The 23,182-nt window shown below is 39.4% G+C and overlaps 1 long non-coding RNA gene and 1 other non-coding gene across 2 annotated transcripts; one reads left to right on the top strand and one right to left on the bottom strand.

Annotated features, from left to right (window-relative positions):
- Nucleotides 1-641: 641 nt before the first annotated feature.
- Nucleotides 642-773, bottom strand: LOC132654938 (small nucleolar RNA SNORA67). Its single transcript, XR_009592539.1, has one exon. It is a non-coding gene; the product is annotated as a small nucleolar RNA SNORA67 (small nucleolar RNA).
- Nucleotides 774-15,055: 14,282 nt separating this feature from the next.
- Nucleotides 15,056-22,291, top strand: LOC132654582 (uncharacterized). Its single transcript, XR_009592204.1, has 3 exons — nucleotides 15,056-15,218; nucleotides 19,623-19,764; nucleotides 22,155-22,291. It is a non-coding gene; the product is annotated as an uncharacterized LOC132654582 (long non-coding RNA).
- The last annotated feature ends 891 nt before the right edge of the window (nucleotides 22,292-23,182 follow it).

Here is a 23,182-nt window from a genome sequence, read left to right on the forward strand (position 1 = left end):
TAGAAGATGATGACTCCAGAGCCTGGCATTTGTATTAATTTCTTATGGCAACCATAGCAAAACACTGCTTCAAATAACAGAAACTTACTCTCTTACAGTTCTGGGTTAGAAATCTGAGGTCTGGATATAGGCAGGGCCATCCCCCACTGCCAGCTCCCAAGAGGAATCCTTCCTGCTGCATCATCTTTGGGGCCAAATGGTGTTGCTTGGTACCTTTTGGCTTAGAGTTCTGTCAACCTCATCTCCACTTCAACTGTCTTTTTGTCTTCTCTAAATCCTGTCTGTCCCTAAATCCCTGCATTCTTGCGGAAACTCCAGTCCTCGAATTCAGGGCTTGTTCTAATTCAGTATGGTCTCAGCTTAACTCGATGACACCTAGAAATACCTTTGTTTCAAAGGTATATTTCTGCTGATAAGACTGTAACACACCTTCTGTGGGGGATGCAATTCAACACCAAAAGTATTGTGAGGAGAATACCGGTCATTAACAAGGCAAAGATGAGGATGAAAATGTCCATATGTAGAGAGTTGCCTGGGAAAAGAGCAAGTTTGGGCTCAGAAGGCATACAAAATAGAGGCTTCTGGGAATTTTCACATGTCAGATCCTCTGTCACTTTTTCTTTCTTTCTTTCTTTCTTTTTTTTTTTATACAACCAAAGGAAGGCAAGGGAAACAAGTATCTCTTGTTCACCAGGCATGTTTGGTTTTCTTTCAAGTTGCTATGTTCCTGAAAGGGACATGGTCAGCCACTTGGAGAGGGAATCACCTTGGCCACTTTTTCTCCTTTTAAATGTGATCACCCTTTGTCCTGGACGTTTTCATTTCAGGGCACCTGTAGCCTATTATTGGCTTGGCAACATCATTTATTCATTAACCTGCTTTTTAATATTTTTTTTAATGATAGGATCCAAAGCTAGGTGCAAATGGATGAAAGTATCTGCCCCTTGAGGGCGATCTGTATCTTTTCACAGCCCTTCCTCAATGTTTCACCAAACTAAATAAAAGATGAGCAAGAATAATCTTTCTGAATAATTTCTACTGTGTTTCTTATATAATTTCCTCTGCCAGTCATTTTTTTCCCTGCCAACAACTACTTCTTGAGTTCATGAGAACTGTAGAACTAGAAAAGAGTCCCTGCTTGTTCTACGCATTTCCACATATGGAAAGTGAGTCTGTGGAGAGAAAAGGGAAGAAAGAACCTCTAGATAAACTAAGACAAAAGGCCATCTGCTCTAGAGAGAAAAGATCTCTTTTCCTCAGCAGTGAACTGTTTGCCATTCAGTCTTTAGTTCCTCCCTCCCTGATTTATCTGACTTGCCACGTTTCTGCGTCTGACGGGCATCTAGCTGACACTCTCCTACTGTGTCCAGCCCTGGATCTGAGTAGGTCTGAAGATACTAATTTCCATAGCTGCCCTCTAGTGCTCCTCTTTCATGTCTACAGTTCTTTCCTTCTCCAGATGCTGACTATTAAGTATCTTGCTCACAACAAACCCCTTTCCACCATCGTGTGAAACATTTAATCCACTGAGAAGAACATTATTCCACCTGGGATAATGTTATATCGATATGGCAAGCATCATTTATACATTTCTATTCCTTTCCAAAAAAAAAAAAACAATCCTGTTCATCGTTAAAAATGAAAAAAAAAAAAAAAAATAGCTTCCAAGGGCAAGAACTCATGATGTTAGACTAAATCATCAGCTTAATTTATACTGTCCTTAAAAGTAGCTACAAGATTAATTTCTAGCTTGAATTGAAACCATTTTAGCGTTTGGCCTTCTAGAAAAAGAAATGATTCATGTTCTACAAACTTAAATATAAAAGGATGAATATGAGGAAGTGACAAATATATAGTATCTGAGAGAGAAGCAATTTGTATAAAAAAATTGACACATGGTTACTGAGACTTCTCAACTAAGACAAGAGCAGTTTGCCAATCAATGTACAGAACGGATTGAATTGGAGTTGGCTGAGTTGGCTCACTTCTGGAACCTCAGCCGAGTACAGTGGTTAAAATAAATTACAGTTAAAGTTTATCTGGCAGAACCACATTTCATGCTGAAGAAGTCAGTGTGATTAAACTGTCATCCTGTGGAGTAGAGTTCAAGACCAAAATATCTCTTAATTTGCAGCATGTTCTCTTCCATTGGCGACTCCCTCTTTCATTTTAAATGTCCTCTGGTTTTGAAGAACTGAAGGCCTGCTTGAACTCATCACAGATTAGCTCTCTGAGGAAATCCAACATGGGTTAGACCATATCTAATTCAACCACACTCTTTTCACGATTCCTCTGCCATGTCACTATCTTAAGTTTAGTTCTCAAATAGTTTAAATAAAGTTCCTAATCCTTGTGGGGCTGGTGTAAGAGGCAGGCAGAGAAGGGTGTTGGAGTCTTCCTCCCTCCGGAAACAGCCTGGAGAGGGATTAAGCTGGATATCTCCAGACTTCCCACACTGCTTTAGGAAGTAACTGAGTTGGCTTCAAGACCTGAAACTGGACGAAGTTCAAGATTCAACTAAAATAGAAGAATTTCGTGAGAAAAAGGAATAATATTCCTGATAATGTTCATTCTCTCTTTTCTTTGCAAGAGTTAATGCATAGGAGGCTCTAAGCAGTGTTTAGTACATGAATAATATATAGACTCTTATGATTGTACTCACCCTCTACTTCTCCTCCTTTCATCCTTCCCTCCTTCCTGCTCTCTCCTCCCTTTCTCCCTCCCTTTCTTCCCTTCTTTCTCCCTTCCTTTCTCTTTTCTCTTTTTTTTTTTGCTTCTTTTTAGAAATACATTGATTAAAATAGAATTACAGCACGTACCCTCCCCACTTTCTTCCCTCCAGCCCCTCCCAGCTCCTCTTCCCCAAACCTCTCCCATGCTCTGTAACAAGCTGATAACCTCTTTTTCTTTGCTGATTACTGTTACAGATGTACACATATATGTACATATGCATGCGAGTTATCTGTCTTCCTTCCCACCCTCCCCCCGACAGTCTTGCTGTCATCTACCCAAGCCTTGAATTCCCTGTGTAGATTCAGGTTGGTTTCAAACTCCTGATCCTCCTGCCTCAGCCTCCTGCTTGCTGGGTTAACAGGAGTGTACCAGCATAGCTTGCTGGTCTCTGACTGTTCTTGGACCTTGGAGATTTTACTCCCAGTATGCTGAATTTGACCAGCCCCACTTGCTGTCTGGCCCTACCCATAGTCCTGACTCTTCGTCTTCAGTTATGCCCTCCCTGAATCCCTTCTGAGTTAAAGGGCTTCCCTACAGCTGACTTCTCAGAAGCTTTTGGATTATGACAGGCTCAATTAAGCAATAATTGGTAACTTTAGTTCAAGATAAAATTAGATCGGCCTCCAGGCTTAGGAGTGGATATTATAAGCATATGGCTCTCTTAGCCATCTATTTCGTTCATCTCTCTGTCCTTCCATTCTGAACTGATTAGATGGATGTAGTAACCAAGAACAGAAACAAGCCATGGGATGGGGGAAGCATGTAAACTAACTTAGTTTTTAAGTCCTTCCTTTGAACCATATACATTGGGGAGAAATCATACTGGGAGCTAATGTGCACTGTAGGCTTTCTATAGTAAGGCTCCACGCCAAGAACACCACTACAGCATTCACTGCAGTGATGCACACAACACACTTGCAAGCTACATCTCATCATCACTCTCAAGTTTTACAAAGTTGAAAGCTGAAGATTAGAGGTTAAGTGACTTGCCTGTGTCCAGGGAAGCTGTTTTGCTCAGGGCCAGAAGGAAAGTGGCTCTCCACCTATGCTAAGTGACAGAAAGCTATAATCCAAGAGGTGCCCTTTGCAAAGACTCTGAGGGGAAATGTGTTCCTGGAGTTAACTAAGGCAGCTGTCCTGTCCACAGCATCAAGGGGGGAAACCTGAGCCCCAGGGTGGGTGTGCTTGACTTCAAGGCCCAGGCTCATCATGGCTGAGCTTTACTGAGAGAAACATTTGTGTTTTAGAAACAGGATCTTTCCTTTCACCAAGTGATTAGATAAATGGGGATATATAATATTGCAGTTGCAGGTGTGTGATTTGTTGTTTTTTTTTTTTTTATGTATGCAACAGTTAATACAAAGCGTCCAGGGTCTTTTAGCAAAGAGACACTTAAAAGCTTCAGGACACTAAATGGTAGAAAAGTGTTCCTGCTGTAGGATAAAGATCAGTGTCTGCCGCCAAAGAAATCATCCATGGGTGATCCGGGCTTATGTTTATACAGGATTTATAAGAGTAATGCCTTGTCCCTCTGGAGAAGTCAATGACATCATGCATTTCAATAGCTGTGTTTATAATAAAAATAGGAAATTTGAATGCAAAGCAAGATGCAGTTTAAGCTATGGAATATTTAACTAAATGGAGCTGTGTGTTACCACCAAATAAAACATGACAATACATGAAAAAAGACTGGAAGGGAACACATGAGTACTCACACACACAATACAAATAAACAATGATAATTATAGTTGCTGTACTAAAGCTTGTAATCTATTTTGTTGTCTCTGCTCTTATCAGTTCTGTGATGTGAGTCTAGCATGTATAGGTTTTAAAAGTGAAAGCAAAAGTGTCAAAATAAATTTTGTCTACGAGAGAAATACAATCTAACTGTAGGCACTTATTTAGTAATCCAATTTCTCTCTATAAAAGAGGAAAAAAAATCCAATCAGAATTGCTCATTTCATAGACTCAGCCCACAGTGAAGGCTTTAGCAATTGAGGCTGTATAATGGCCAACTTTTCTGAAGATCGCCGCTTCCATAAGCACATTATAAGCCGTAAATTACAGTAACTCATAAAATGCAGAAGAATACAACTGTATTCGCCTTCCTAAGTCTCCGTTAAAAAAAATATTGGTGATTAGTTTGCACCCAATTTTTAATTTTGCTTTTTAACCAGCGCTCCATCCAACCTTCCTTGTTGTTTCATTAAAGTACCACGTTGCAAGTATTTTATTGGAGAGTCACAGCCAGTTGTATTCTAAACAAAATGACCTGCCAAAAAATATACCTCATATCTCAGCCCATCTGGGCTGTGATAACAGAGTACCGCACAATGGGCAGCACATAAGTAACAGATTTGTTCTTCACAGTTGGAGAGGTTGGGAAGTTCAGGGTCAGGGTTCTGGCAAATGCAGCAACCACCGACGGCCTGTTTCCTGACTCGTAGATGATGTGTCAGCGTGCTGGCGAGTTTCATGTCAACTTGACACAGCTAGAGTCATCTGAGGGGAGGGGCTCTCGATTGAGGAGATGCCCCCATACGACTTGCCTGTAAGCAAGGGTATAGTGTGTTTTACTTGTTTCAAAGGAAGAAAGAAAGAAAGAAAGAAAGAAAGAAAGAAAGAAAGAAAGAAAGAAAGAAAGAAAGAAAGAAAGAAAGAAAGAAAGAAAGAAAGAATACTCAATTACATGTAGGGTAAGTTTATAAACTTACCATAAACCTCCCCTGGATTCCTACTCTGGTTGAGTCCCTGTCTTGACTTCCTTCCATGATGGACTGTGATGTGAAAGAGGGTGTGGATGAAATGTAATCTTTTCCCCAAGTTGCTTATAACCATACTGCTTTATCCCAGCAATAGAAACCCTAATTCAGACAGTCTCCTTGTATCCTATTATGGTGGAAGAAGCAAAGCAGCTCTCTGGGACCCTCTTCATTAGGGCGCTAATCATATTGACAAGGCCTGCTCCCTCATGACTGCCCATCAGCCAAACTCCTACTATCACTGCAAGAGGTGTGTGTGAGAAGAGCAGAACGCAGATTTTGGAGATATATGGACATTCGGAGCAGAGCACCCCAAGATAAAGCTCAGTATTTTTAGACTCACATCAAAAGACGGGAGAACATTTTGCCTCTTCTTTTGTGACAATTGGATTTGGTGCTGAACATTCTGAGTTTTGATTAGGAAATCTTTTTTTTGTTGTTGTTGTTTATAAAACCAAGTCATAAAAGCACCGAGCCCAAGGCAGAATAAATTAGTCTTGTCCTTACAAGTAATAGGTCAGCATCTCTTTTCTATTCCATTTTGGTTAATTTTCATGCAAAAAAAAAAGTTTTGTTGAGAAATGAAAGGGCTTTCTGAGATAAAATAGTTGTCTTCTCTTAGTCTTAAAGCTACAGGCTGGGGTGGGAGAGAACAGGAAATGTGACCACCATAGGTTTCATGGTGGTTAATATATCTCTGTTATGTTATGGGTACACTCACACCTTTATTTGGAAATTGAGGTCCAGAGTGGGACCTAAGTTAAAGGGCCTGAGTTGGAGTCCTCATAGCCTGATGTCTTATTCTGTGACATGAAATATATTCTGGATTTTTTTTTCATCCTTACAGCATAGTTTTATTTCTCAAGAGAAAGTGGGGAACTGTTTCACAAAACCCCGACTGCCCCTTCATCACCGACTACCCAAACATTATGGTTTTTCAATGGTCTGTCTCCATTCACTGCATCTTGTCCAGTCACTTTTCCTAGACTTCTTATCTCAAATGCATTCTCCGCGCACTCCGATTCTTGGCTGTGAGTCTCCTTGGTTTGGCATCTAGTCAAATATGTCACTTCTGGTCCACAGCACTCATTTCACACTTGATTATTATCTATGTTCACATCCCCAGAATTGGTGTCTGTGTTGACCTCAATATACTTGTCATTTGAGTTTGGGCGTGGCTTCGTGGGAACATTATTTTCTGTCTGCAGCTACATCAATCCTACCATGGGAGAAATGTGTGAGAAGTCCCAAGCTAAGGAGTTCAGGAAGAACAGGCTTATAGAGATAGAAGATGAAAAACTATTTAAGTATGGGTAAGCCTTGTTGAGTTGGAAGTTCTTGTAAGACGCACAATGGATTATAATTACGAGGCCTTGAGAGCTGAAATTATGGATTGAGATCTCACAATTCTATTAGTGATATCTGGAGCCAAGGATGTGTCTGATAATCCCCAGGAGAGCATTGAGAAGAGGAAAAGGAACATAAGGCAGATGCCATGGAGTGTGAGGATTATGCTTCCAGAATGGAAGATCAACGCTCAAAGAAAAGCAGGATTCCATCCAGCCAGGCTTCAGTAAGCAAGAGAAGGGCTGTCTGTACAGCCATTTGCCTGTTGTCATCTGTGTGTTTCATATGCCATCCAGTCATAATGGCATAGGGGAAGGGGAAACTGTATCACAATTGTTTACAGGAAATACAAGATAGTGGTGACAGGATTCTTGGAAACAGTCATCTGGAGATATGCAGAAAAATTCCATTACTTGTAATACTTGTTGAACCTTGAACAAACCTATTACATATGCAGTGACATCTTTTCCCTAATGTGTAGGAGAAGTTTTTCTGTATTTACTTGTTTGTTTGCCACAAGAATTCAAGGCCCAGATTGACCAATGTCTCTGCTCCCCAAAGATGCTAGAATGATTAGGGTTTGTCAACGCTACTTCCTAGAATTCTTCATTTTGAATCTGTTATTAATCAGGAATAGAAAAGATGTTTTTTCATGACTTTCATAAGAGCAAGGGGTGTGTGTGTGTGTGTGTGTGTGTGTGTGTGTGTGTGTGTAGGAAGGCAATGAAGGCATGAAGGGTAAAATATAAATATCACCAGGTTGCTTCAATCTGGGTGGTTTGGGTCAGGAACCTTACCTAGAGATAGCAAGAGGATGAATAAAGGACAGACACACAGTGAAACTGAGGTCAGGTGGAGTTGGCTTCCACTACCCACTGCAACCTGAACTCAACGTGTTTCATTAGGTTCAGCACTGGAGAAAGGACTAGCTAGTTCCCATAGGTCCCTGTAACATCTGGGAAGAGGAAGTTACAGATGCTAGTCTATGCATACACTAGTCAATCATTTCCTCAGGAGTCCCAGCAAGACTCTGCCCTTTCTCTTGAGCCTGGGCCATGCGGGTGGCAGCTTTGCCAATTTCCTGTAGGTCTGAATTCTTGATGTCATGGGCATGGCTCTGTCAATAATGCAGTCACTCAGGACTTCATTCACTCAGGCTTTCCTTCCTCCTCATATAGATTAAGTCTTAATTTTCAGAGCTAAGAACTTGAACCTGAGGCTTCAAGGGTCATTTGGATCCACTGAGAAGTCTAATAAAATGTCATTCTCAAAGAAGCAAGAAAGGAGAAGGGAGTAGGATTGGCTCATGGGTATTATCTCAGTCTGTGTCATGAAGCCCAGGGCTGACTGTCCAACAGGAGCTGGTCAAGGCAGCCTGGGAGAGAAGCTGTCTGCATCTGAAACAGCCATGCAGCCAGGAGATCTGGCTTTCCTACATTATTTCTCCCAGTTGTCTCTCTTGGAGTCCATCAAAACAGTAATGGTGGTTGACAGTCTTAAACAGTCCAGTTCAGCCTCCCACAACTGGGGTTTCTCCATAGCCCGAAAGTAGGAATTTTGCCAGGGGGCTATTAAAGATTGACTCTTTCTTCCTTCAATATATATATATATATGTCTAAAGGCTAAATGTGAGATGCCCCCTTTTAAAACCGAATGTTAAATGTTACAAAATTTAAGGGTTAGAGAGAATAATTAGTGAAAATTTTACTTTTCCACATAATGAAATTCTCAGTGTTTGCAGAATGCTAGTCAACCTAATTTGTTATACAATTTATGTCATTTACAGGGGACCACAGAAGTTTCCCAAATAAGTTATTTGAGGGAGACATCGATAACTGGCATCCCAGCTCAAAGGACTTGTAGTTGCTCCTTGATTCCTTGATGCTTTTTATTTGTTGCTGAATAGATTTTCAGAGATGTATGAGGGAAGCTGGCCCCTCAAAGCCCTGGGACATGTGGAATCTGAGACAAGCGGCCGTCTTGGCAGACCTAAGAACAGCACCTATCTGCCTGCCTGGTAGGCATCTGAACCGTGTCCCCAGGTTTGGTCTGTGGCTCTGGGTACACGAGGCTTCCCAGGAAGCCTGAATCAGCTTCGGGTTTAAAGTCGGTCCTTTCTCCTATGGGTAGCACAGCTGTGTACCTCCCCTTCTGACCCCAGCCCCAGGGAGAAACCTCCCTCTTTCCTGTCTGCTTTAAAAATAGCAATTTTTTTTCTACAGATAAAAATCTTTCTTCTTTTAAGTCATCTCCCTAAAAAAAAAAAAAAAAAAAAAAAAGCCTTTTTACCATCAAATCATTGCTTTAGTCAAAAGCCAGTTCTTTTGTGGAGGGCAAAAGCATCTTAAACTTCAACTGCTTCAAGAGAAGTTGGGAAAAGGGGGGGGGAAGCTCATTGCCATATGAAAGCAGCTTATTAAAAGTCTTAAAAAATAGCAAAAAATATGTATTTTCTGTGTGTTTTCTTCTATAAGTTAGGCTAATTGAAAGACCCAAACAAATAGAATACTTGTGAGGGAATCCACAAATTATCAAAAACATCAGTAACTTGTCTGCACCACAAAGGCATGGACTACAGACTCAGCTCTTCTTTTTGCAGTGCCCACAAAGGCTCTATGAGGGCTTTCGTACTTTTGTGGATTTTTGGTCTCTATCTGACTCAGCCCTATTGTTTCTCACACCACTATGTTAATGTCTATTTTGGATCAGTAAGCCTTGGTAGTTTGCTTATTTCAGTCACTGAACACCATAAAGATTTTCCAGGAAGGATCAAATATTTAGATGAAACTATGAAGCACTAGTAATTGATATAACATACACCATCCTGGTATCCTTCTAGCTTTTCTACTGATTCAGAAACAACTTGTCTTTTCAAAGGCAACATGTGATTTTGATAGTGGAAGAGTTTGCTGCTGTCACACTTTCTTTTGGAGGTCAATCCAAGCATTCTGTCTTTGGTAGACACCAAAGAAGAAAACAGAACACATTTCATGTGTTACTGTGTCAAAAGTCTGTTCACCTTGTTGAAAGCAGGAAAAATTACATTTTTTTTTCTAAACACATAGCACGACATTTTCCTCCTGAAAGCTAATGCTGTTTGGTATTTTCTTTCCTTTGCTTTTCCGTCTCTTACAGTATTAGCTACATTCAAGTTGCTATGATTAAAAAACACCACAACCAAAAGCAACTTTTTTGAAGAGAGAATTTCTTTGAGGCTGATGCTTTCAGGGGGATAAGAATCCGTTGTGGTGGAGAGGCATTGCAGCAAGCCACTGGAGCAGGAGCAGCAGGAGCAGAAAGCTGAAAGGTCACATCTTAACCACAAACATGAAACAGAGTGAACAGGAAGTGATGCAAAGTTAGGAACTTTCAGAGCATGCCCCCAGTGGTACACTTCCTCCAGCTAAGTTGTGGCACCTCTTCAAACAGTGCTACCAACTGAGGACCAACTGCTCAAATATTTGGTGGAGCCTATGGAGGACCTTTTCTCATTCAGTCTACCTCACTAACTGAAATGCCTCTTCCAGGTGTGTCCACATCTAACTTGACTGTTCCCAGGACTAAATCAAGAAATAATTTATGGAGCTTTTGAACCAGAATAGGTTGGTGACAGCAGAGGAGAGAGGGGTAAGATTTAAGGTACATAAGGTACATAACTGAATGAATAGATTCCAGGTTGCATTTGTTGAGCGTTTGCTACATGTTAGACTATGGAATATATCTATTACCTCACTTATCCCTAAACTGAAGGCAAATGTGGCATCTCTGTGGTATAAACAAGAAGACAGATTTGCATAGACATCACATAAAATCTCATAAATCACAATCTATCATTTGGACAGGGACTCGGCATCTAGTCCAGGGTTTGGCAAGGGTAGGAGAAAAAAGAAAGAGTGTAAAGATACGGTTATATACTTACCTATATGGACAGACATCTCTATATCTGTGATATTTAGTTTTAAGGTCATCTTAGTGGTTGTTCAGGTAAGTTTAGCAACTGAATTGGTAAACTTTTGGGAAAAGCTGATTATCTTGCTTAACTCATCCAGTCAGCTGAAGACCTTGATCAGACCAAAAAGATCAGCTTTCTGGAACAACATAAAACTCTGGGGGAAAATATGCAAGAATTCATCTGCAATGTCAATTCTTGAATCTTGAGCACATACACACACACATACACACACACATGTTGGTTCTATTTCTCTGGCAAATGTTTGATCACCCTAATACATGATCAAACAAAGCCAAGAAATAAGTGGAGCTACCACTAAAAAAATGGTTATGAAGAAGATTACAAGTCACTAGCCATGGGTATAATCACTAATGAATTATGGAAGAAAACAGCCAATTAAAACTGGTTACCATTGCCAGGAGTGGTGGTACATGCCTGTAATCCCATCACTCAGGAAAGCACAGGCAGGAGGATCTCTGTGAGTTTGAGGCCAGCCTGGTTTACAAAGTCAGTACAGGACTGCCAGGGCTACACAAAGAAGCCTTGTTTCAAAAAACAAACAAACAAACAAACAAACAAACAAACAAAAACTGGTTACCATTAGTTTGAATGTTCTTTTTTCAACTCAGATGACTGCCGATGTGGAAAATAGTTCTCTATATGGTAAATTAGGTATCTTATATGTGTGTTTTTATATAGCATCCACGCACACACACACACACACACACACACACACACACACTCACTCACTCACTTCTGACCAAGACTCACATATGAGTCTATAGCGGAGAAGTAGACATGGGAACAATGCTACCTTTTGTTCATCTAGGGTGATGTGAGATGAGCTTGGCAGCTCAACTGAAAGCTAGAAATAGCAAACATTCCTCTATTGTAGACCCCATGACCAAGTGGACATTTCCTTAATTTACAGCAAACCTCACTTCTCTTGTAGAGGCATAGGCAGCAAGAGGTTCTCCCTGGACAAGCCTGGGGCTTATGTTGAAGGCCCAGTCTGTTGGGTACCAAAGAGCATGGGCGACAGCCCAACACACGGCAGCTCTCCCAGCTCCAGGGGACCCAGCTCCTGGATGGTACCGCAGGGACTCAATAAAACGATATTAAAAGACTGAAAATGTCATGGTGACATTATCTTTTGGAAATACCAGACCATCAGTTAAAGTGCTGTTTCCCAGCGGTACCGTTTGCAGGATTTGTAGCTGGAATTTGCGGGTTGTCGATGGCAGTTCTCAAAAGATACTTTACTGAGAGTTGTGCAGCCGGGGCTCTTCCTCCCACCCGGCTCAGCGGGACTCATATCACATCGTGCTGCCCATACACACACTAGCACCGATTTTACTGTTGGTAAATGGCCATCCATTAGGGCCACGAGACAACTAATTGCATTTAGATACAGAAAGACGCTTGAGAGTAAAAACACATGTGCCTAAGGCACCATGTTTCCTGTGACGAGTGTCATTGATTTTTATAGGACTACAGAGCACACTTAGAGCAGCAGAGATTTTTATTTGTTTTGTGGAGGTTTATAAGAACTCTACCAATAGTGTAGATCCCCTAGCCACATTGACAATGAGGAGACACGGGGGCATTTTTTGCTAAATGCTGCAAATGCCTTCTAGCAAAAGCAGCTTTAAAGCTCATCCATTTTTCTTTGGTATCCTTCAAAAGTTTGGGGCGATTTCCCCAGGGAACAAAGCTTCTTGAGAATTTAAGCTACAAAGTTCGGTGAAACAATAGATAGCCCAATAGCATGATGGAATTCAGGATATTTTAAATATTTTGTTGGTAGATTATTATCTCAGATTCAGACACTTAAGTTTTTTCTCCATTTTAAAAACTTTCTTACCCATTGTTATTCATTCCCTTTTTACTTTTATTTGATATGTGTGTGTTGTTTTATTTTATAGTATGCAAACATGGGCTAGAGAGTTCTAGATGGTGAAAGAATGTAGATAAATAAGTGATGGCTTCCACTTTATGGGAGTTCAGTCTGTACTAATGACACTTAACTCCAAATCAATATTGAAATCTGCATAGCACTTCTTAGATTATTTAACATATTCACTGTTTCTTTGGGGCTTTCAAAACCATGCTTATAGTGAATAGGGTTAAATGAATATTTTCATGTGTATGTGGGAAGATTAAATTAATGTTTTCATGTCTATGTGTGTGATGAATGTTTCCATGCATCTTTCCATGTGTGGGTACACATGGATGGGGAAGGCCGAGGTGGATATTCAGACTCCTCCTTGGTTGCTCTTCTGCCTTTTTCTTTGAGGCACAGTATCTTGGTCAAAACAAGAACTCACCGGAACAGCCAATCTCACTAGCTACTTTACTTTGGGATTCCTCCATCTCCACATTCTAAAACTGGAAGTTAGGAGGCCGATCATGGCCCTTAGCATTTATACAGGTTGTAGGGATCTGAACTGTGGTCCTTTTGTTTACACAGCAAGTGCTTTAACCAATTAGTCATATCTCCAGCTACAGGCTGAATCACTGTTATTCTTCTAAACTTAAAATGATTAAGTAAATTTCTTTGCTCTGTCTTTGCCTGTTCTGGATGAAGCATCTTGCTCCTTTCAAACCAAGTGCTCCTTTTGCTGTCTTGTGTTGTATTGTATTGACCACAAGTTTCTTTTTTTCTCTCTTTTCCCTTTTTTGTTTTTTTTAATTTTTATTTTTTACATTAATTACAGTTTATTCACTTTATATCCCAGCTGCGGCCCCCTCTCTCACTCCCTCTCAATCTCCCCTCCCCCCTCGTCTCCTCCCATGCCCCTCTCCAAGTCCACTGATGGGGGAGGCCCTCCTGAAATAAGACTATATTTTTCTTTTGGCCTAGTCTATGTCTATCTAATGGAACAACCAAATAAGTATACCACATACAGTGAAGAAAAGCCACTGTATCTAAAATGTAGAATAGTCAGAACTATATCAGCTGATTGCTTATGAAGAAAATATTTTTGTTTGCCACTGTTCCCCTCCATACCATTGCAAACCCACAACTTACATGAGTAAGGAGGAATCATTGAGTAAAGAGTCATTGTGATGGATACCCCATAAAACCAGGAAGGTAGCCCTCTAAATGATGCCAGCATGTAGTGACAGGGCAGGTTGAATCAACTAAAAAAGGAGGCCCAGAATCCTTGTTGAAAACATCTGAAATTAACTGCCCAACTGAGTATTTTTGTTTTGATGTCAGCAAATTACCTTCACCATCTTTTCGAACCTTTATTATTGGGTTTTCTTATTTGCAACTAACAGTAACATCTAAGATCGCTCATTTGGAATGTGTATAGTTAGAATGAAAGAATGTCAGAGATTAATATCTTCTATAAATTTTAACTCAGGAAGAACAAGATAAAAACTTTCCTGTGCATTCATTTTAAAGGACAAATAAAAAAAAGACAGAGAAATAATGTGTGGAACGTAAAAAATGAAGGATTCAAGGATACTTTAACAAGTGTCAGCTTCCTTAAAGACTAGAAAAAAAGATTAGATCTATAACAAGACTCTACTTATAGGAGGGTTTCTTGTTTTGAGTTAATATCAATCCCATAAGAAAATGAATGCCTCAGTCCATTACAGTAGCTGAATCACTGTACAAATTGGTGTATTCACAAAGTAATTGATTTGCCACCTTTGGGACAATGTTCTCCATAAACTAATGAACTAATGTCCTTACACACAATGTTTAGCTTCCCAGTAAAGATAGTCACTCATTATAACATAAGAATTACCATTTTCCTAAACATTCTGATTACATAAAATCATTGATTATGAATAGGTCCTTGATTAAAAATTTAAGAAATGTACAAGTCACACAAATGATAACTCAGTCTGTTATGGAGCATAATTTTTTTTCTACTGAAGTAAAGAATTCTAAATTTAATCCAAATCTATCTTTCCATTCTATATAAGTCAGGGTTCTATAGAATCACAGAACCTACGGAATGAATATATATATATGTATATATATATATATATATATATATACATATGGCATTTATTGAAATGACTCACAGGCTACAATCTAACTAATCCAACAATGGACAGCTGTGAATGGAAAGTCCAAGAATCTAGTAGTTGCTCAGATCCACTAGGCTCTGTGTTTCAGTTGGTCTTCTATATAATATGGAAACCTGAACAACTTGGCTCTAATGGATGTGCTGGCAGAGTTAGTGCAAGCAGGCAAAGAACAAACCCTTCCTTCTTTTACTGTCCTTACAGAGGCCTCCAGGAGAAGGTATGGACCAGATTAGAGGTGTGCCTCAAGGACTGGATTAAAGGTGTATGTCCGTCTGGATTAAGACTGTGAGTCACGCCACCTCAGGATCTGCCTTCCAGCCTCAAGATCCAGATCAAAGACACGTTGTCTTCCTGCCTCAAGATCTGGGTCACAGGTGTGCCCTCCATTTCTTATGGTACTTCATTCCAGACATAGTCAAGCTGACCACCAAGAATAGCCATCACAGATTCCTAGTAGGAGTGCAAAGCATGGCCCAATGGGTAAACACAGGGAAAACTCTTCTGAGATTGACAGTGCCTGTCTTTGCACACTGCCTCTACAGCAATGGTTCTCAACCTTCCTAATGTTGTGACCCTTCAATACAGTTCCTCATGCTGTGATGATCCCCAACCATAAAATTATTTTGTTGTTACTTCATAACTGAAATTTGGCTGCTGTTATGAGTCAAAATGTAAATATCTGTGATGCAGGACATCTGACAGGTGACCCAGGGTCAACACCCACAGGTTGAGAGCCTTTACTCTCTAGGCACAATATTACATCCCTTTCTCACTATTCTAGTAGCACCAAAACTGTCATTTTGTTAAAGGATTGCCTATGTCTTAAACCACACACACACACACACATGCACACACACACACACAGTATGTACTTATGTATGTATAAATGAAAGTCAAATCACTTAGGTTGACAGTGTTCCCCACAATAACCATAGAGTAACAAAACCCCCAGTACCAGTCACACACAAAAAAAAATGCCTCTTGTAGGGCTGGTGAGCATAATCCAAGTGACTCCCCAAACAATATGGATTATATATGTAGCTCTTGGTTGCTTTCAACCAATATTTCCATCCCCTCTTCTGCAATGGTCCCTGAGCTACAGACACAATGGCTGTGATGCAGATATATTTCTTGGGCATGGGTTCCCTAAGATAGGTTGATCGTTGTATTGTGTCCAGTTGTAGTTTTATGCAATGGGCTCCATTTTCTATAGGGAGAGGCTTCTTTGATGAGAGGTGGTAGCCACTCTTAATTATGGGTATAAGGATAAGATTTAGAATGTAGTGAGGAATTATGCTGATCTCTCAATGTGCTGGTAGTAGATTCTTTTCTAATGACCATGACCTCACTAACCCCAGGAAGCTGGCTAGGTTACCACCTGGCCTTAAGTCCGATAGACAGCTGCTGGCTGCCACCAACATATGAGTGCCACTTACTGCACCTTTCTGAATAGTTTGCCATACTGGTAACTGTCATGGTCCATAGGTGTTTGTTGCAGCTGAGTAGAACTGTTTAATTGCTTCCCTTCCTTGGCAGCTTGCATGGTATATTCTGAAACCATGAGAGCTAGACTGCTCTCATGACAGGGAAAAAAAAGAATTCAGGTCAGACCCAGCTCTACTCATTGTGTATCCTAAGCCTGTGCTGTCTTCAGCATTAGAGGCTGACCCTCAACCTTTGAAGGTAACCACGTTGTTTGGGGGGGGGGTCACTTGGATTATGCTGATCGGTCCTACAAAAGGCTTTTTGTGGGGTTTTTGTTACTCTATGGTTATTGCGGGTAACACTGTCAACCAAAGTGATTTAACTTTCATATATATATATACATACATATATATGTATGTATATATATACTTTTATATATATACATACATACATACATATATACATAGACAGACAGAAAGACAGATAGATAGATGTGTATAATTTTAGATAAATATGAAATAACATGATTTTTCAAGACTTTATCAAACAACCAATTATTTGTCCACTCTTCTTCTTTATTGACCTATTTCCCTCCTCCCCAGTTGGAGCCCCCCTCCCCATTATTCCTTCTTCATAACAACTTCATTGTACCATTCCCTTTCCTAACCATTCCCCCATCTATGGTCCCTGTTCACATGCCTGATTTTGGTGGTTATTCATGCATGTACTGACATCTGAAGATCTGGAACTAGGAAGCACAGATGAGAAAGACTGTGTCATTTTGGGGTCTGGTTTACCTCACTCAATTTAATCTTTCCAGGCCCATCTGTTTATCTGCAAATTTCATTATTGCATTTTTTAACAGATGAATAATATTCTGTGATTTGTATGTACAACATATTCATTATCCATTCACCTTGTGAAGGACATTTAGGTTGTTTCCATCTTCTGGCTTTTGTGACTAGGTCAGATATTGTTGAGCAACATTGCTGAGCATCTATCTATGAAATAGAATATTGAGTTATTTGGGCAGATGGCAAAGAGTAGTATAGCTGGGTCATATAGTAAATTTATTTACTTATTTTGAGGATTCTTAACTCTTGAAATCAGTATGAAGAAATGGTAAAATGCAGTTAAGTTTTATCTATTTTTAGGAAGTTGGTTGTTCTTTTTAATGAAAAAATAATACCTTTTTACATGTTTTTATTGTGCATGTGTAGTGTTTATATGTAGAAGCACAGGCCACAGTGCATGCACAAAGGTCATAGGACAACTACTGGAAGTTGCCTCTCTCCTTCCAGTGTATGCATCCTGGGGACCCAACACATGTCCTCAGTCTTGGTGGCAGCTACCTTTACCTTTTAAGCCATCTGTGGTGAAAGTTTTGAAGACTGCCATTACTTTATGAATTTCAGATTGACCTTGGCAATGTTTTAAACTCCCTGGACCTGCTTTTTCACCATTAAAAAGGGCAATTACTGAGATTACTTTCATTTAAAAACCGCAGTGTAACTATAAAGGCATCAAAATAGTAAAGTCCCAAATCTCAATGATTCTAGAAAACACTGTGGTATAATGTATAGAGACTGGTTTTCACTGTGACTGTACCAACACTCAGCAACTGGGTTATCACTAAGGACTGTAATTCATCAATCCCCCATGATTTTTCATAGTCTGAGTTTGGTTGGACTACATCTCAGAGTGAATTTCATCTCGGGACACAGAGATGAAATGTACCAAGGAGCACCAGGATTTCTTATGGTTCCTGGAACAGAAAGAAGTATCCAGGACAATCCAGCAGGTAAACTAAGTAGACAGGGCACATTTGTAATAGTTCACTCTTGACAACACCACTCTACTCTGGTTGACAGTGACAGCTTTATCCCAGTGGTGAGGATTAAAAAAGAAAACCCTCCAAAGGGAGAAATGCAAACACATTGGCTGGGTTAGAAGTGGTCTGTTGATAGCCTCGCACAGTGCCATCACATTGAAACCATCCAGAGTCTCTTTTTTTTATAACTGGAGAATTATTTAGATTTCAGAATAATTAAGTGGCAATGTGACTTTGAAGAAGAAACAAAATCAAAATCAACACCAATTTCTGCATGACTTGTCTTGCTTTTAGATATAAGCCCTCAATATATAACCATGCAGCGGATGGGGGACAGTTGAGTTTAAAAAAAGCATTGTTAGTACATTTTATGAGTTTTCCCCTTCCGATAATGTATTTTGTTTAAACCAAGAAAAATTAAAATGCAGAATAAGTTTTCCTAGATAAGAAAACAGGTGAGAGACATATTCTTACCACCTCTCTTTGATATCAATATTGTATTCTGGCTTTGATGAAATTAGGATAAAATGGATAATTATTATTTGATATGAATTAAAGTGATAATTATTGTTTTGACCTGCTAATGTTTCTGAAATGCAAAGGACTTAGTGCACACATCTGAAGCCTTTGGGTCTATCCTGAAGAGCATTTTCACTGGTGATAAAAACATTTTGGTGTTTCTAGGTGTGTGATTATTTTTTTCCCCAAGAAAAGTCTGCTCAGACAACACAATTCAGTAGTTGAGGACTAAGGTTCTGGAGTCGACTTGAATTCAAATCTTAACCCCCCCAAAATACCAGTGTGTGACTCTCAACAATCATTTACCTCCTATAAGCATCATTATTTCCTCTTCCAAATGGAGCTAACTATAGCACTGACCTGAATAGTTGTTACAAAGATTGGAAAAATAATCCAACATGTTAGTACATTTACTTACTTCGGCCTTAATAAAGCAACCAGGGCACAGGAAGTGTTCAACTGATTATTATGATTATTGGTAGGAAAAAAAAGTCTCTGTAGCAAGAAATATCAGGAATATATACCTTAATCCTAATGCAGTTATCATCTTTGTGTGGGTTCTCGTTTTTCTTCTTTAATATAAGGTTTTGTCCTAGATTGTCCCCAAGGCACCTTCCAGCTGAGGCAGTCCATCGGGTGATACAGTTTTAATGGCCATCATTTACAAGCCTGTTGCACGTAACTGAGTAACACACAATGTCAGCTGGTAATGAGTTACTGTGAACACTGACATTTGACCAAACAGTAGATCAAGAAGAAAGAAACGTGGGAGAAGATTTTTAAGAAGGAAGATAACCATTCGTTCCTGACGCAAAGTGATACGGGATTTAAAGTGATGAAGGGGAAAGAGGACCTCGCACTGCTAGTTTGACAGTGTATTTACTTTAGAAATTCTAAGCAAGTCGCAGAGATGCCTCCTTTATATTTTAGAAACTTAGATGGAAATGCTTTGAATTTCATTCAGCTCATCAAATATCATCTGAGAGCTTATTTTTATCCACAGAAACATATGGACTGGGCCCAGAGATGAAGACCGATTTCTAGGCCAAAAGCTTTCTTAAACTCCTAAATCTCCGTTCTAAACCAGTGGGATCTGTGAGTTCTTGTCTACGAGTCATTGGAGCATTAAAAAGTTGGGCCTGAAGGTAAGCAGACTGTTGTTGGCATTTTCTGCAGTAGTTTGATTTGGCGGGGAAGGCATTCTTTATTAGCTCTTTATTAGTACTAAAATACCGTCATTGACTTCATTACGTTTAAAATAGCTCCAGTCTCCATTCCGAAGTGCTCGTGTTCAATACATTTGCCAAGCTTTTCTATAAATCTCAGAGCAGATGCTGAGATTCATTTGGCATGATGTGACTCAAGTTTTGGGTAATGGTCCATGTTTCCTCAATCTGGCAAAGCTATGAATTTGTACCAACTACCTTTTCTGACCTTGTGGGTATGATAAATGTGTGAGTGTTTATGTGTGTATATATATATATATGTGTGTGTGTGTGTGTGTGTGTGTGTGTGTGTGTATCTGTGTGTGCATTCATATGGATGTGTTCATGTGTGTGTGCAATTGTGAAGAGATAGAATCTTCTAGATCATGAAGTCAAAGTTGTCTTTGCTTATCTTGTTTAATGATCCTGTACTATCAATCCTTGTATGTGACCTAGTACTTTTCCTTTTGTGACTATTGGTTAACTATCCACTAGCCTTTGTAGACCTCTAACCTGTGCCAACCCCAAGGCTAAGATCATGTTAGCATCTAATCCCTATTCATGAGTCCGTTTTTGCCTCAGCTACTGAGGGACTGGAAAATGGTCCCAAGTAGACATGATGAGGTGTTACATGGTCCTTACAATTGAGTATTAACTATTACACTTGAGGGGGCAACAGCAGCTAAATATCACAAGATAAGGAAACTTCCTTCTACCCTTCTTTCTACTGCCATTGCAAATTCTCCCAAGTACAATACCATGAGTATTTTGTTTCCCCATTGAATCCTACCAAACTGGCTGTTAAACATGTAATTCAATTCTTTAATGTCAATCTTTATCTCTAAAAATGAGCAAAACAGCTCATGATGGCACCTGCTTTTAAACCCAGCACTGGGGAGGCAGAGGCAGGAGGATCTCTGTAAGTTGAAAGCCAGCCTGGTTCTCACAGCAAGCTCCAGGACAACCAGAACTACAAAGAAGTACTGTCTTAAAAACAACAACAGCAGCAAATGAACAAAACATAAGGAGATACACTTTCTTAGAACACTGCTGTCAACTGGAAATTTCTGTGACAATAAGATACAGCCTACACTTATGGTAACCACTAGCCACAGCTGTATACTGAGCATTTTAAATATAGATAGAGTAACACAAACATTGAGTTTACACTTTATTTTCAGTACTTTCAAAGCTGTGAAAATTCATTGACCATATACATAATTTTATAATAAATATTATTGTAATGAATATTTGGTCTAAGTGAAAGAAATGTGGACTACCAATATTCCGTACTTTAGGATGTTGCCATAACCTTAAAGTTGTATAAAGAGGAATCCAATGATAGCCATCAGTTCATAATGTGAAACTTCAGTCATTTCCTATAGGCAAATAAAAATAATGGTATTAAGAAGAAAATTGTTACACATTTGACATATGCATACAAGCAACTTATACAAACTGGACAAGTGTGTGTTTGTGTGTGTGTGTGTGTGTGTGTGTGTGCGCGCGCGTGCGCATTCCCAGTGCTGAGATTAAAGTGGGATTAAAGGCAGATGCTACCATGCCCTGTTTTGCTCATTTTTAGAGATAAAGATTGACATTATAGTCTTAAATTGCATATTTAATCGTCAGTTTGATGGGATTCAACAGGGAAACTCAGTGATCATGGTAAAATATTGGGAAGAATTTTCAATGCCAGTAGGAGGAAGGGATAGAAAGAGATTTCTTTAGATTGTGATATTTAGTCACTGCTGCTACCCATCAAGTGTAATAGTTAATGCTCAGTTGTAAGGACCATCTAACACCTCATCACATCTATTTGGGACTTAATTAAAGAAAAAGGGGACATGAATTTTACAAAGATCAATGTGGGTGATGCACATGGAGGAGTTTGAACAGAGGAAAAAGAAGGAGGAAATAATGTAATTATATGACCATCTCAAAAAACAAAAGGGAATGGCTTTAAATGTAATAATTGGTCACTTTGAGGTAATATATAATTTTCATGCAAAAAAATTGATTTATTGTAGACTTTGGGAGATTAAAAGTAGCTATTCTCCCACCTACTCAAACTGTGGGGCTAAGAAATGGCATAACCAGTTGGATCTGAAATCCTTGTTCTGTAGCTTGCTTTCCTATTGTTCACTTTTACATTAAACTTACATATTGAGAATATTATGATCTAGTCTGTAAAATGAATTTTACTGTCTGTGGCTGGATCAGGACCTAGTGAGAAATGCTGTTTGATCAAAGACTCTCTGAGCTGGAAGCATTGGTGGCATAAAAGAAAAGAGATGACAGATATTAAATTTTTGTTTGTTTTCTTACAGGTTTGACAGCTCAACAGGTGCAAAAAACCAGTGACACTCACTGGAACCTTACCTGCACACCCATGCTCATTCATCCTCATTTATATAGATGTCATTCCTGTTTCCTTCTCTGTTCAATACCTGTAACAATAATAAAAATACAGCTTGACCACTGTGTTTAAATAACAATTCTGAATTAAGAAAACACTTTATTCTGTAACAAATATGAGTGGCCATGCCCCAGGAACACAAATCCATGCCGCTCCAAACATCATGGTTCCTCTTGAAAGAGGTCACATGATCTTACTGTAGTTACACAGGAGAAGAAACGAGTCAACAAGCAGACAGAGTTCAAAGCAACAGGGAAATCTCTAATGTAGGGTTTACTCATCATTTCCAAGATGCAATGTTTCTCGAGCTTTAGATGGTAATACAGTCTTAGGTTTAGGAATGGCAGGGGCCACAGCTCTGTCAAAACTATGTATGCATACCAAAGTTTTAGCCAGAAGTCACAAAAGAAAAAGTCCTAGGTCATCCAGACACAAAAGTTGATAGCACATGGTTATGGAAAGAGACCAAAGGTGACTAAAGATAATGTTGACTCCGTGATCTGCCACATTCCATTTGTCTATAATCACAAGGCTCCAACATCAAAGGTCAGGTCTCCAGGCTCTTAGACATGAAAGTGACCTTGTAGCAGTATTTCAGTTCACATTTCAGCAAGGTACCCCTGCGAGATGACTGTTCTCAAAACAAATGAATAGATAACAAGTGATGGTGAGAAAGTGGAGAACTTGAAAAATTCATGCACTCATGGTTGAAATGGTATAGCCACTGTGAAAACGTGTGCTGAATCGCCTCAAAAATTTTTAAAAAATGATCACCATTTATGATCCAGGAATGTCAATTCTGGGTATTTACAAAGAGAACTAAAAATCAGGCTTCAAAGACATTTGTGCAAATATGTTCATAAAAGCATTATAAAAAAAACTAATATGTAGACATTCCCTAATTGTCTATGTGTGCACAGGCAGAGAAGCAAAATGCAT

Source organism: Meriones unguiculatus, chromosome 6 (assembly GCF_030254825.1).
Source record: "Meriones unguiculatus strain TT.TT164.6M chromosome 6, Bangor_MerUng_6.1, whole genome shotgun sequence".
Taxonomy (NCBI): Eukaryota; Metazoa; Chordata; class Mammalia; order Rodentia; family Muridae; genus Meriones; species Meriones unguiculatus.